The sequence below is a fragment of the Mesoplodon densirostris genome, chromosome 11 (assembly GCF_025265405.1).
Source record: "Mesoplodon densirostris isolate mMesDen1 chromosome 11, mMesDen1 primary haplotype, whole genome shotgun sequence".
NCBI lineage: Eukaryota > Metazoa > Chordata > Mammalia > Artiodactyla > Ziphiidae > Mesoplodon > Mesoplodon densirostris.
In genome coordinates this window covers 1,596,558-1,613,664 of record NC_082671.1, presented here as the reverse complement: position 1 = coordinate 1,613,664, position 17,107 = coordinate 1,596,558, and positions in this window count along the sequence as shown.

Below are 17,107 nucleotides of genomic sequence, written 5' to 3'. Positions count from 1 at the left end.
AAAATAATTGCAGGCCTGTAAATGACACGTGCCCTCAAAACAAATCCTTGCGTCGTAAATCAAGCAAAAACCTCAAAAGTCGTGCATATTTCAAAACGACAATTTCAAGAGGCATATTTTACGCACATTTTGGCTTCGCTTTCTTTTTGTTGGTTTCTTTTTTGTTTAAAAAAAAGGGCATGGAAAAAGGCTCAACATCAGGAATTAATAAACCATGAAAACCCAGTCTACAAAAAGGTTCACCTCACAGCCGTCAGAATGATCATCACCAAAAAACTGGACAAAGAATAAATGCTGAAGGAATTTTAGAGAACTGCGTAGCTGCTAGCTTCTGGTGGGATGTAACCTGGTAACAGCGAGTAGTGAGAAGAGAATGGAGGTGCGGTTAAGGTAAAAGCTGAGCTACCATGTTATCTGGTAGGCCCTTTCATACACCTGTCACCTGAGTAGACCAGAATCAAAAAGACACAGGCTGGCAATCCTGCACTGCAGCACCATTTAACATAACCAAGACGTGGAAGAAACCAAAATGTCCAGCAACAGAAAAATGCACAAAGAAGAAGTGTCCATGTACACAATGCAATAGTAGGCATGGAAAACAATGAAACAGTGCTGGTCGCGCCACCATATAAGGACCTACAGATAAATCACCCACCTTGAAGTAAGGAAGAAACAGAAAAACAGATAATCTATGGTATCAATTATAGGTGTTACCTAAAAATTGATACCCATGAAATTATTTCCAAGAGGAGGACACACATGGATTCAGAAAACAAAATTATGTTTAACCAAATGGAAAAGTGTAAGGAATGGATGAATTAGGATATGGGGGTTAACAGACATGTACTAACACATATGAGATCTATGTCACGAAGTAACTATGGAATACCAAGAGAGGTGTACTCAACACTCTCTAATCTACACGGGAAAGGATCCCAAGATCAATAGTTAGATACACAGATATAATGAATCAAATTTTATACACCTACTAGAAACAACATTTTTATCAAATTTGCTCTGATAATTGATAAAAATTAAATTGAAATAACAAACAAGAAGGAGATATAAGCTCTTGGGGGTTTGCCCTGGCACATTCCACTCTAACTTGCAGCCTACTAACAGGATTTCCAGGAAGGCTCTGTTGCCCCAAAACCTCGAGGTGGAAATGTAGAAGTGCTGCCGCCTTGTGGACGTTTTCCGCAAGAGCGGCCTTAAACACACAGCTAACGGTCACTTAACATTCACAAGGACACAGGGCTGTAAAGGACACCTGCCCTCAAAAATTGTGCTGAGGTAGGGAATGGACAAAAAAATTCAAACCTGCCAAAATTTCCAAGGAGATAGTATGAAGAGGTAAGTTTTACTCACCCTTTTGCAAAACAAGGAAAATGGATAAAAGCTCAACATCAGGAATTATGAGACTCGTGCAAATCGAACCTACACAAAGGTTTCAACTCACGCTAGTCAACTCCCATCAGCAAAAGGTCTACAAACAATAAATGCTGAAGGGGTTTTAGAGAACTGTGCACCCTCTACCTGCTGGTGAGATGTAAAGTGGTAACAGCCAATAATGAGAACAGAAAGTTGCTGCGTTTTAAAGTAAAAATTGAGCCACCATTCCATCCAGCAGACCCACCGCTGAGCCTCTCACCTCAGAAGACCAGAGTCAAGGAGGCACAGGCTGCAACAGCTGAACTGCAGGACGTTTCCCAGTAGCCAAGACACGGAAGCAAGCAAAATGTCCATCAACAGATGAATGGATAAAGAAGAAGTGGTCCATGTACACAATGGAACATTAGCCATGGAAAACAGTGAAACACTGCTCTTTCAGGCACCATAGGTGAGCCTAGAGGTAATCACAGAACATGAGGTAACTCGGAAACCAAAAGACATATACTATGATATCACTTACAGCGGTTATCTAACAACTGACACAAATGAACATACTTCCACAGAGAAAGACACTCACAGACTTAGAAAACATACTCTGCTTATCTAAAAGGAAAGGTGAGTGGAATGCATAAATTAAGATTTGGGTTGACATTCGTGTCCAAATACCTATTAAATACATATATTAAAAAGACTGACCATATAGCAAGGGAAGTCTACGGAACAGTCTACAATAATTTACATGGGAAGAGGATCTGTACATTTATATCTATATATATCTATATCTATATCTATCTATCTATGTATATATCTATATATATATGTAAAAATTCCTCAAATTGTGTATACCCAGGACAACCAATATTCTCATCATTACACCGATTAAAAAAAACGAAAACAAAGAACAAGAAATAATGTGACATATACTTATGGGGTTTTTTACCTGGCACATTCCATTCTAATTTACAACCTGGGAACGGGACTTCCAAAAAGCCTCTTCTGCCCTAGTAATCAGATTTGGGAATGGAGAAATGCTGCCGTCTTGTGGCCATTTCCCAAACAGCAGCTTTAAACCCAGTGATAATGGTCACTAAATATTCACACTCATTGCAGGCGTGTAAATGATACCGGCACTCAAAAAACATCCTGGGGTCGGAAAACAACCAAAAAATTCAACAGAGTGCAACCTTCCAAGAAGATAATTTCAAGAGGTTTATTGTACTCACTGTTTTTTTTTTTGTTTTCTCTTTAAGAGAAATTTAAAAAGGTGTGGCGAAATGCTGAACATTCGGAATTATTAAAGACATGCAAATCCAAATTACAAAAACCTATCAGCTCACACCAGTCAGAATGGCCGTCAGCAAAAAGTCTGCAAACAATAAATGCTGAAGGGGTTGTGCAGAAATGCGTACCCTCGGTTCAAAGTGGGACATGGTAGGAGCCAGTAATGAAAACACAAACGATATTCCTTGAAAAGGTAAATATCGAGCTACCATTCAATCAAGCATACCCACTGCCGGGCCTATCGCCTGAGAGGATGAGAATCAAAAAGACACAGGCTGGCAATCCTGCACTCTGGCAATATTTACCATAGACAACACCTGGAAGCAACGAAAATGTCCATCAACAGAGGAACATGCACAAAGAAGAAGTGGTCCATGTACACAATGGAATATGACTCCAATGAAAAATACAAATTCAATTTAAAAAACAAACATAAGTAAGGAGCCATCAGCCTTTGGGGGTTTATCCGGGCACATTCCTCTCTAATTTAAAACTGAGGAAAACCACTGGCAGGAAGGTCTGTTTCCCTAGTTACCACAGTGGGAAAAGCAGAAATGCTGCCGCCCTCTGCCCGTTACCTACAACAGCAGCTTTAAAACCTGTGCTAAGGGTCACTTAATATGCACAAGTACCGTTGGGCTGTAAATGAAACCTGCCCTCAAAATGTCTTCGGGGAAGTAATGGCCAAGATATTTCAAAATGTGGCACATACTTCAAGAAAACAATTTGAAGAGCTAAGCTGTATTCACGGTTTTAAGAAACAAAAGGACATGCCTGAAAGCTCAATTTCAAGGGATTATGAGACGCATGCAAATCCAACCACAAACAGGTACCAGTTCACACCAGTCAGAATAAACTTCAGCAAAAAACTACAAGCAATAAATGCTGAAGGGTTTGTGGAGAAGTGCATAGCCTCAACTTCCAGTGGGACGTGACCTGGTAAGAGCCACTAATGAGAGCAGAATGGAGGTGCCTTTGCATGGTAAACATTCTGCTACCATATGATCCAGCAGGCCCACTCCTGGGCCTACAACCTAAGAAGACAGAATTGGAAAGACACAGGCAGGCAAATCTGCATTGCAGCCGTATTACAAGAGCCAAGACATGGAAGCAACCAAAAAGTCCATCAACAGATGAGTGGACAAACAAGAACTGGTACAGGTACAGATGGAATATTAGCCAAGGAATAAGATGACACAATGCCATTTGGAGCACCGCAGATGAGTCTAGAGGTGATCACTCAACTTGTAGTAAGTCAGAAAGCGAAAGACACATATCCTATGATATCGCTTACAGGCGTTACCTAAAAATTGATACCAGTGAAGATATTTCCACAGACAAAGGCAATCACAGATTCATTAAACAAACTTATGTTTCACCAATGGAAAGGGGTGAGGATTGGATACATTTGGTTACTGGGGTTAACAGAGATATACAAACACAGGTGAAGTATATAATCACCAAAGACCTACAGAATACCAAGAGAAGACTACTCAACATTCTGTCATAACCTACATGGGAAAAGGATCCGAAGAAGAATACATATATGTATATGTGTAAAAGAACGACATCTTGCACACCTAGAACAAGCAAAACATTGTAATCAAACTTGCTGTGATAAAAAATAAACATTAAATTAAAAAAACGAATAAGAAGTAGTGAGATAAACTTAAGGGGCTCTTTCCTGGCTCATTCCATTCTAATTTACAACCTAGAACACGACTTCCATTGAGACTCTGTTACCCTAGTAACCAGATTCTGTAAAGGAGAACTGCTGCCGCCTTGTGGCCGTTTCACACCACAGCAGCTCTAAACCCAGGGCTAGTGGTTACTTGATATTCAAAATAATTGCAGGCCTGTAAATGACACGTGCCCTCAAAACAAATCCTTGCATCGTAAATCAAGCAAAAACCTCAAAAGTCGTGCATATTTCAAAACGACAATTTCAAGAGGCATATTTTACGCACATTTTGGCTTCGCTTTCTTTTTGTTGGTTTCTTTTTTGTTTAAAAAAAAGGGCATGGAAAAAGGCTCAACATCAGGAATTAATAAACCATGAAAACCCAGTCTACAAAAAGGTTCACCTCACAGCCGTCAGAATGATCATCACCAAAAAACTGGACAAAGAATAAATGCTGAAGGAATTTTAGAGAACTGCGTAGCTGCTAGCTTCTGGTGGGATGTAACCTGGTAACAGCGAGTAGTGAGAAGAGAATGGAGGTGCGGTTAAGGTAAAAGCTGAGCTACCATGTTATCTGGTAGGCCCTTTCATACACCTGTCACCTGAGTAGACCAGAATCAAAAAGACACAGGCTGGCAATCCTGCACTGCAGCACCATTTAACATAACCAAGACGTGGAAGAAACCAAAATGTCCAGCAACAGAAAAATGCACAAAGAAGAAGTGTCCATGTACACAATGCAATAGTAGGCATGGAAAACAATGAAACAGTGCTGGTCGCGCCACCATATAAGGACCTACAGATAAATCACCCACCTTGAAGTAAGGAAGAAACAGAAAAACAGATAATCTATGGTATCAATTATAGGTGTTACCTAAAAATTGATACCCATGAAATTATTTCCAAGAGGAGGACACACATGGATTCAGAAAACAAAATTATGTTTAACCAAATGGAAAAGTGTAAGGAATGGATGAATTAGGATATGGGGGTTAACAGACATGTACTAACACATATGAGATCTATGTCACGAAGTAACTATGGAATACCAAGAGAGGTGTACTCAACACTCTCTAATCTACACGGGAAAGGATCCCAAGATCAATAGTTAGATACACAGATATAATGAATCAAATTTTATACACCTACTAGAAACAACATTTTTATCAAATTTGCTCTGATAATTGATAAAAATTAAATTGAAATAACAAACAAGAAGGAGATATAAGCTCTTGGGGGTTTGCCCTGGCACATTCCACTCTAACTTGCAGCCTACTAACAGGATTTCCAGGAAGGCTCTGTTGCCCCAAAACCTCGAGGTGGAAATGTAGAAGTGCTGCCGCCTTGTGGACGTTTTCCGCAAGAGCGGCCTTAAACACACAGCTAACGGTCACTTAACATTCACAAGGACACAGGGCTGTAAAGGACACCTGCCCTCAAAAATTGTGCTGAGGTAGGGAATGGACAAAAAAATTCAAACCTGCCAAAATTTCCAAGGAGATAGTATGAAGAGGTAAGTTTTACTCACCCTTTTGCAAAACAAGGAAAATGGATAAAAGCTCAACATCAGGAATTATGAGACTCGTGCAAATCGAACCTACACAAAGGTTTCAACTCACGCTAGTCAACTCCCATCAGCAAAAGGTCTACAAACAATAAATGCTGAAGGGGTTTTAGAGAACTGTGCACCCTCTACCTGCTGGTGAGATGTAAAGTGGTAACAGCCAATAATGAGAACAGAAAGTTGCTGCGTTTTAAAGTAAAAATTGAGCCACCATTCCATCCAGCAGACCCACCGCTGAGCCTCTCACCTCAGAAGACCAGAGTCAAGGAGGCACAGGCTGCAACAGCTGAACTGCAGGACGTTTCCCAGTAGCCAAGACACGGAAGCAAGCAAAATGTCCATCAACAGATGAATGGATAAAGAAGAAGTGGTCCATGTACACAATGGAACATTAGCCATGGAAAACAGTGAAACACTGCTCTTTCAGGCACCATAGGTGAGCCTAGAGGTAATCACAGAACATGAGGTAACTCGGAAACCAAAAGACATATACTATGATATCACTTACAGCGGTTATCTAACAACTGACACAAATGAACATACTTCCACAGAGAAAGACACTCACAGACTTAGAAAACATACTCTGCTTATCTAAAAGGAAAGGTGAGTGGAATGCATAAATTAAGATTTGGGTTGACATTCGTGTCCAAATACCTATTAAATACATATATTAAAAAGACTGACCATATAGCAAGGGAAGTCTATGGAACAGTCTACAATAATTTACATGGGAAGAGGATCTGTACATTTATATCTATATATATCTATATCTATATCTATCTATCTATGTATATATCTATATATATATGTAAAAATTCCTCAAATTGTGTATACCCAGGACAACCAATATTCTCATCATTACACCGATTAAAAAAAACGAAAACAAAGAACAAGAAATAATGTGACATATACTTATGGGGTTTTTTACCTGGCACATTCCATTCTAATTTACAACCTGGGAACGGGACTTCCAAAAAGCCTCTTCTGCCCTAGTAATCAGATTTGGGAATGGAGAAATGCTGCCGTCTTGTGGCCATTTCCCAAACAGCAGCTTTAAACCCAGTGATAATGGTCACTAAATATTCACACTCATTGCAGGCGTGTAAATGATACCGGCACTCAAAAAACATCCTGGGGTCGGAAAACAACCAAAAAATTCAACAGAGTGCAACCTTCCAAGAAGATAATTTCAAGAGGTTTATTGTACTCACTGTTTTTTTTTTGTTTTCTCTTTAAGAGAAATTTAAAAAGGTGTGGCGAAATGCTGAACATTCGGAATTATTAAAGACATGCAAATCCAAATTACAAAAACCTATCAGCTCACACCAGTCAGAATGGCCGTCAGCAAAAAGTCTGCAAACAATAAATGCTGAAGGGGTTGTGCAGAAATGCGTACCCTCGGTTCAAAGTGGGACATGGTAGGAGCCAGTAATGAAAACACAAACGATATTCCTTGAAAAGGTAAATATCGAGCTACCATTCAATCAAGCATACCCACTGCCGGGCCTATCGCCTGAGAGGATGAGAATCAAAAAGACACAGGCTGGCAATCCTGCACTCTGGCAATATTTACCATAGACAACACCTGGAAGCAACGAAAATGTCCATCAACAGAGGAACATGCACAAAGAAGAAGTGGTCCATGTACACAATGGAATATGACTCCAATGAAAAATACAAATTCAATTTAAAAAACAAACATAAGTAAGGAGCCATCAGCCTTTGGGGGTTTATCCGGGCACATTCCTCTCTAATTTAAAACTGAGGAAAACCACTGGCAGGAAGGTCTGTTTCCCTAGTTACCACAGTGGGAAAAGCAGAAATGCTGCCGCCCTCTGCCCGTTACCTACAACAGCAGCTTTAAAACCTGTGCTAAGGGTCACTTAATATGCACAAGTACTGTTGGGCTGTAAATGAAACCTGCCCTCAAAATGTCTTCGGGGAAGTAATGGCCAAGATATTTCAAAATGTGGCACATACTTCAAGAAAACAATTTGAAGAGCTAAGCTGTATTCACGGTTTTAAGAAACAAAAGGACATGCCTGAAAGCTCAATTTCAAGGGATTATGAGACGCATGCAAATCCAACCACAAACAGGTACCAGTTCACACCAGTCAGAATAAACTTCAGCAAAAAACTACAAGCAATAAATGCTGAAGGGTTTGTGGAGAAGTGCATAGCCTCAACTTCCAGTGGGACGTGACCTGGTAAGAGCCACTAATGAGAGCAGAATGGAGGTGCCTTTGCATGGTAAACATTCTGCTACCATATGATCCAGCAGGCCCACTCCTGGGCCTACAACCTAAGAAGACAGAATTGGAAAGACACAGGCAGGCAAATCTGCATTGCAGCCGTATTACAAGAGCCAAGACATGGAAGCAACCAAAAAGTCCATCAACAGATGAGTGGACAAACAAGAACTGGTACAGGTACAGATGGAATATTAGCCAAGGAATAAGATGACACAATGCCATTTGGAGCACCGCAGATGAGTCTAGAGGTGATCACTCAACTTGTAGTAAGTCAGAAAGCGAAAGACACATATCCTATGATATCGCTTACAGGCGTTACCTAAAAATTGATACCAGTGAAGATATTTCCACAGACAAAGGCAATCACAGATTCATTAAACAAACTTATGTTTCACCAATGGAAAGGGGTGAGGATTGGATACATTTGGTTACTGGGGTTAACAGAGATATACAAACACAGGTGAAGTATATAATCACCAAAGACCTACAGAATACCAAGAGAAGACTACTCAACATTCTGTCATAACCTACATGGGAAAAGGATCCGAAGAAGAATACATATATGTATATGTGTAAAAGAACGACATCTTGCACACCTAGAACAAGCAAAACATTGTAATCAAACTTGCTGTGATAAAAAATAAACATTAAATTAAAAAAACGAATAAGAAGTAGTGAGATAAACTTAAGGGGCTCTTTCCTGGCTCATTCCATTCTAATTTACAACCTAGAACACGACTTCCATTGAGACTCTGTTACCCTAGTAACCAGATTCTGTAAAGGAGAACTGCTGCCGCCTTGTGGCCGTTTCACACCACAGCAGCTCTAAACCCAGGGCTAGTGGTTACTTGATATTCAAAATAATTGCAGGCCTGTAAATGACACGTGCCCTCAAAACAAATCCTTGCATCGTAAATCAAGCAAAAACCTCAAAAGTCGTGCATATTTCAAAACGACAATTTCAAGAGGCATATTTTACGCACATTTTGGCTTCGCTTTCTTTTTGTTGGTTTCTTTTTTGTTTAAAAAAAAGGGCATGGAAAAAGGCTCAACATCAGGAATTAATAAACCATGAAAACCCAGTCTACAAAAAGGTTCACCTCACAGCCGTCAGAATGATCATCACCAAAAAACTGGACAAAGAATAAATGCTGAAGGAATTTTAGAGAACTGCGTAGCTGCTAGCTTCTGGTGGGATGTAACCTGGTAACAGCGAGTAGTGAGAAGAGAATGGAGGTGCGGTTAAGGTAAAAGCTGAGCTACCATGTTATCTGGTAGGCCCTTTCATACACCTGTCACCTGAGTAGACCAGAATCAAAAAGACACAGGCTGGCAATCCTGCACTGCAGCACCATTTAACATAACCAAGACGTGGAAGAAACCAAAATGTCCAGCAACAGAAAAATGCACAAAGAAGAAGTGTCCATGTACACAATGCAATAGTAGGCATGGAAAACAATGAAACAGTGCTGGTCGCGCCACCATATAAGGACCTACAGATAAATCACCCACCTTGAAGTAAGGAAGAAACAGAAAAACAGATAATCTATGGTATCAATTATAGGTGTTACCTAAAAATTGATACCCATGAAATTATTTCCAAGAGGAGGACACACATGGATTCAGAAAACAAAATTATGTTTAACCAAATGGAAAAGTGTAAGGAATGGATGAATTAGGATATGGGGGTTAACAGACATGTACTAACACATATGAGATCTATGTCACGAAGTAACTATGGAATACCAAGAGAGGTGTACTCAACACTCTCTAATCTACACGGGAAAGGATCCCAAGATCAATAGTTAGATACACAGATATAATGAATCAAATTTTATACACCTACTAGAAACAACATTTTTATCAAATTTGCTCTGATAATTGATAAAAATTAAATTGAAATAACAAACAAGAAGGAGATATAAGCTCTTGGGGGTTTGCCCTGGCACATTCCACTCTAACTTGCAGCCTACTAACAGGATTTCCAGGAAGGCTCTGTTGCCCCAAAACCTCGAGGTGGAAATGTAGAAGTGCTGCCGCCTTGTGGACGTTTTCCGCAAGAGCGGCCTTAAACACACAGCTAACGGTCACTTAACATTCACAAGGACACAGGGCTGTAAAGGACACCTGCCCTCAAAAATTGTGCTGAGGTAGGGAATGGACAAAAAAATTCAAACCTGCCAAAATTTCCAAGGAGATAGTATGAAGAGGTAAGTTTTACTCACCCTTTTGCAAAACAAGGAAAATGGATAAAAGCTCAACATCAGGAATTATGAGACTCGTGCAAATCGAACCTACACAAAGGTTTCAACTCACGCTAGTCAACTCCCATCAGCAAAAGGTCTACAAACAATAAATGCTGAAGGGGTTTTAGAGAACTGTGCACCCTCTACCTGCTGGTGAGATGTAAAGTGGTAACAGCCAATAATGAGAACAGAAAGTTGCTGCGTTTTAAAGTAAAAATTGAGCCACCATTCCATCCAGCAGACCCACCGCTGAGCCTCTCACCTCAGAAGGCCAGAGTCAAGGAGGCACAGGCTGCAACAGCTGAACTGCAGGACGTTTCCCAGTAGCCAAGACACGGAAGCAAGCAAAATGTCCATCAACAGATGAATGGATAAAGAAGAAGTGGTCCATGTACACAATGGAACATTAGCCATGGAAAACAGTGAAACACTGCTCTTTCAGGCACCATAGGTGAGCCTAGAGGTAATCACAGAACATGAGGTAACTCGGAAACCAAAAGACATATACTATGATATCACTTACAGCGGTTATCTAACAACTGACACAAATGAACATACTTCCACAGAGAAAGACACTCACAGACTTAGAAAACATACTCTGCTTATCTAAAAGGAAAGGTGAGTGGAATGCATAAATTAAGATTTGGGTTGACATTCGTGTCCAAATACCTATTAAATACATATATTAAAAAGACTGACCATATAGCAAGGGAAGTCTATGGAACAGTCTACAATAATTTACATGGGAAGAGGATCTGTACATTTATATCTATATATATCTATATCTATATCTATCTATCTATGTATATATCTATATATATATGTAAAAATTCCTCAAATTGTGTATACCCAGGACAACCAATATTCTCATCATTACACCGATTAAAAAAAACGAAAACAAAGAACAAGAAATAATGTGACATATACTTATGGGGTTTTTTACCTGGCACATTCCATTCTAATTTACAACCTGGGAACGGGACTTCCAAAAAGCCTCTTCTGCCCTAGTAATCAGATTTGGGAATGGAGAAATGCTGCCGTCTTGTGGCCATTTCCCAAACAGCAGCTTTAAACCCAGTGATAATGGTCACTAAATATTCACACTCATTGCAGGCGTGTAAATGATACCGGCACTCAAAAAACATCCTGGGGTCGGAAAACAACCAAAAAATTCAACAGAGTGCAACCTTCCAAGAAGATAATTTCAAGAGGTTTATTGTACTCACTGTTTTTTTTTTTGTTTTCTCTTTAAGAGAAATTTAAAAAGGTGTGGCGAAATGCTGAACATTCGGAATTATTAAAGACATGCAAATCCAAATTACAAAAACCTATCAGCTCACACCAGTCAGAATGGCCGTCAGCAAAAAGTCTGCAAACAATAAATGCTGAAGGGGTTGTGCAGAAATGCGTACCCTCGGTTCAAAGTGGGACATGGTAGGAGCCAGTAATGAAAACACAAACGATATTCCTTGAAAAGGTAAATATCGAGCTACCATTCAATCAAGCATACCCACTGCCGGGCCTATCGCCTGAGAGGATGAGAATCAAAAAGACACAGGCTGGCAATCCTGCACTCTGGCAATATTTACCATAGACAACACCTGGAAGCAACGAAAATGTCCATCAACAGAGGAACATGCACAAAGAAGAAGTGGTCCATGTACACAATGGAATATGACTCCAATGAAAAATACAAATTCAATTTAAAAAACAAACATAAGTAAGGAGCCATCAGCCTTTGGGGGTTTATCCGGGCACATTCCTCTCTAATTTAAAACTGAGGAAAACCACTGGCAGGAAGGTCTGTTTCCCTAGTTACTACAGTGGGAAAAGCAGAAATGCTGCCGCCCTCTGCCCGTTACCTACAACAGCAGCTTTAAAACCTGTGCTAAGGGTCACTTAATATGCACAAGTACTGTTGGGCTGTAAATGAAACCTGCCCTCAAAATGTCTTCGGGGAAGTAATGGCCAAGATATTTCAAAATGTGGCACATACTTCAAGAAAACAATTTGAAGAGCTAAGCTGTATTCACGGTTTTAAGAAACAAAAGGACATGCCTGAAAGCTCAATTTCAAGGGATTATGAGACGCATGCAAATCCAACCACAAACAGGTACCAGTTCACACCAGTCAGAATAAACTTCAGCAAAAAACTACAAGCAATAAATGCTGAAGGGTTTGTGGAGAAGTGCATAGCCTCAACTTCCAGTGGGACGTGACCTGGTAAGAGCCACTAATGAGAGCAGAATGGAGGTGCCTTTGCATGGTAAACATTCTGCTACCATATGATCCAGCAGGCCCACTCCTGGGCCTACAACCTAAGAAGACAGAATTGGAAAGACACAGGCAGGCAAATCTGCATTGCAGCCGTATTACAAGAGCCAAGACATGGAAGCAACCAAAAAGTCCATCAACAGATGAGTGGACAAACAAGAACTGGTACAGGTACAGATGGAATATTAGCCAAGGAATAAGATGACACAATGCCATTTGGAGCACCGCAGATGAGTCTAGAGGTGATCACTCAACTTGTAGTAAGTCAGAAAGCGAAAGACACATATCCTATGATATCGCTTACAGGCGTTACCTAAAAATTGATACCAGTGAAGATATTTCCACAGACAAAGGCAATCACAGATTCATTAAACAAACTTATGTTTCACCAATGGAAAGGGGTGAGGATTGGATACATTTGGTTACTGGGGTTAACAGAGATATACAAACACAGGTGAAGTATATAATCACCAAAGACCTACAGAATACCAAGAGAAGACTACTCAACATTCTGTCATAACCTACATGGGAAAAGGATCCGAAGAAGAATACATATATGTATATGTGTAAAAGAACGACATCTTGCACACCTAGAACAAGCAAAACATTGTAATCAAACTTGCTGTGATAAAAAATAAACATTAAATTAAAAAAACGAATAAGAAGTAGTGAGATAAACTTAAGGGGCTCTTTCCTGGCTCATTCCATTCTAATTTACAACCTAGAACACGACTTCCATTGAGACTCTGTTACCCTAGTAACCAGATTCTGTAAAGGAGAACTGCTGCCGCCTTGTGGCCGTTTCACACCACAGCAGCTCTAAACCCAGGGCTAGTGGTTACTTGATATTCAAAATAATTGCAGGCCTGTAAATGACACGTGCCCTCAAAACAAATCCTTGCATCGTAAATCAAGCAAAAACCTCAAAAGTCGTGCATATTTCAAAACGACAATTTCAAGAGGCATATTTTACGCACATTTTGGCTTCGCTTTCTTTTTGTTGGTTTCTTTTTTGTTTAAAAAAAAGGGCATGGAAAAAGGCTCAACATCAGGAATTAATAAACCATGAAAACCCAGTCTACAAAAAGGTTCACCTCACAGCCGTCAGAATGATCATCACCAAAAAACTGGACAAAGAATAAATGCTGAAGGAATTTTAGAGAACTGCGTAGCTGCTAGCTTCTGGTGGGATGTAACCTGGTAACAGCGAGTAGTGAGAAGAGAATGGAGGTGCGGTTAAGGTAAAAGCTGAGCTACCATGTTATCTGGTAGGCCCTTTCATACACCTGTCACCTGAGTAGACCAGAATCAAAAAGACACAGGCTGGCAATCCTGCACTGCAGCACCATTTAACATAACCAAGACGTGGAAGAAACCAAAATGTCCAGCAACAGAAAAATGCACAAAGAAGAAGTGTCCATGTACACAATGCAATAGTAGGCATGGAAAACAATGAAACAGTGCTGGTCGCGCCACCATATAAGGACCTACAGATAAATCACCCACCTTGAAGTAAGGAAGAAACAGAAAAACAGATAATCTATGGTATCAATTATAGGTGTTACCTAAAAATTGATACCCATGAAATTATTTCCAAGAGGAGGACACACATGGATTCAGAAAACAAAATTATGTTTAACCAAATGGAAAAGTGTAAGGAATGGATGAATTAGGATATGGGGGTTAACAGACATGTACTAACACATATGAGATCTATGTCACGAAGTAACTATGGAATACCAAGAGAGGTGTACTCAACACTCTCTAATCTACACGGGAAAGGATCCCAAGATCAATAGTTAGATACACAGATATAATGAATCAAATTTTATACACCTACTAGAAACAACATTTTTATCAAATTTGCTCTGATAATTGATAAAAATTAAATTGAAATAACAAACAAGAAGGAGATATAAGCTCTTGGGGGTTTGCCCTGGCACATTCCACTCTAACTTGCAGCCTACTAACAGGATTTCCAGGAAGGCTCTGTTGCCCCAAAACCTCGAGGTGGAAATGTAGAAGTGCTGCCGCCTTCTGGACGTCTTCCGCAAGAGCGGCCTTAAACACACAGCTAACGGTCACTTAACATTCACAAGGACACAGGGCTGTAAAGGACACCTGCCCTCAAAAATTGTGCTGAGGTAGGGAATGGACAAAAAAATTCAAACCTGCCAAAATTTCCAAGGAGATAGTATGAAGAGGTAAGTTTTACTCACCCTTTTGCAAAACAAGGAAAATGGATAAAAGCTCAACATCAGGAATTATGAGACTCGTGCAAATCGAACCTACACAAAGGTTTCAACTCACGCTAGTCAACTCCCATCAGCAAAAGGTCTACAAACAATAAATGCTGAAGGGGTTTTAGAGAACTGTGCACCCTCTACCTGCTGGTGAGATGTAAAGTGGTAACAGCCAATAATGAGAACAGAAAGTTGCTGCGTTTTAAAGTAAAAATTGAGCCACCATTCCATCCAGCAGACCCACCGCTGAGCCTCTCACCTCAGAAGACCAGAGTCAAGGAGGCACAGGCTGCAACAGCTGAACTGCAGGACGTTTCCCAGTAGCCAAGACACGGAAGCAAGCAAAATGTCCATCAACAGATGAATGGATAAAGAAGAAGTGGTCCATGTACACAATGGAACATTAGCCATGGAAAACAGTGAAACACTGCTCTTTCAGGCACCATAGGTGAGCCTAGAGGTAATCACAGAACATGAGGTAACTCGGAAACCAAAAGACATATACTATGATATCACTTACAGCGGTTATCTAACAACTGACACAAATGAACATACTTCCACAGAGAAAGACACTCACAGACTTAGAAAACATACTCTGCTTATCTAAAAGGAAAGGTGAGTGGAATGCATAAATTAAGATTTGGGTTGACATTCGTGTCCAAATACCTATTAAATACATATATTAAAAAGACTGACCATATAGCAAGGGAAGTCTACGGAACAGTCTACAATAATTTACATGGGAAGAGGATCTGTACATTTATATCTATATATATCTATATCTATATCTATCTATCTATGTATATATCTATATATATATGTAAAAATTCCTCAAATTGTGTATACCCAGGACAACCAATATTCTCATCATTACACCGATTAAAAAAAACGAAAACAAAGAACAAGAAATAATGTGACATATACTTATGGGGTTTTTTACCTGGCACATTCCATTCTAATTTACAACCTGGGAACGGGACTTCCAAAAAGCCTCTTCTGCCCTAGTAATCAGATTTGGGAATGGAGAAATGCTGCCGTCTTGTGGCCATTTCCCAAACAGCAGCTTTAAACCCAGTGATAATGGTCACTAAATATTCACACTCATTGCAGGTGTGTAAATGATACCGGCACTCAAAAAACATCCTGGGGTCGGAAAACAACCAAAAAATTCAACAGAGTGCAACCTTCCAAGAAGATAATTTCAAGAGGTTTATTGTACTCACTGTTTTTTTTTTTTTTCTCTTTAAGAGAAATTTAAAAAGGTGTGGCGAAATGCTGAACATTCGGAATTATTAAAGACATGCAAATCCAAATTACAAAAACCTATCAGCTCACACCAGTCAGAATGGCCGTCAGCAAAAAGTCTGCAAACAATAAATGCTGAAGGGGCTGTGCAGAAATGCGTACCCTCGGTTCAAAGTGGGACATGGTAGGAGCCAGTAATGAAAACACAAACGATATTCCTTGAAAAGGTAAATATCGAGCTACCATTCAATCAAGCATACCCACTGCCGGGCCTATCGCCCGAGAGGATGAGAATCAAAAAGACACAGGCTGGCAATCCTGCACTCTGGCAATATTTACCATAGACAACACCTGGAAGCAACGAAAATGTCCATCAACAGAGGAACATGCACAAAGAAGAAGTGGTCCATGTACACAATGGAATATGACTCCAATGAAAAATACAAATTCAATTTAAAAAACAAACATAAGTAAGGAGCCATCAGCCTTTGGGGGTTTATCCGGGCACATTCCTCTCTAATTTAAAACTGAGGAAAACCACTGGCAGGAAGGTCTGTTTCCCTAGTTACCACAGTGGGAAAAGCAGAAATGCTGCCGCCCTCTGCCCGTTACCTACAACAGCAGCTTTAAAACCTGTGCTAAGGGTCACTTAATATGCACAAGTACTGTTGGGCTGTAAATGAAACCTGCCCTCAAAATGTCTTCGGGGAAGTAATGGCCAAGATATTTCAAAATGTGGCACATACTTCAAGAAAACAATTTGAAGAGCTAAGCTGTATTCACGGTTTTAAGAAACAAAAGGACATGCCTGAAAGCTCAATTTCAAGGGATTATGAGACGCATGCAAATCCAACCACAAACAGGTACCAGTTCACACCAGTCAGAATAAACTTCAGCAAAAAACTACAAGCAATAAATGCTGAAGGGTT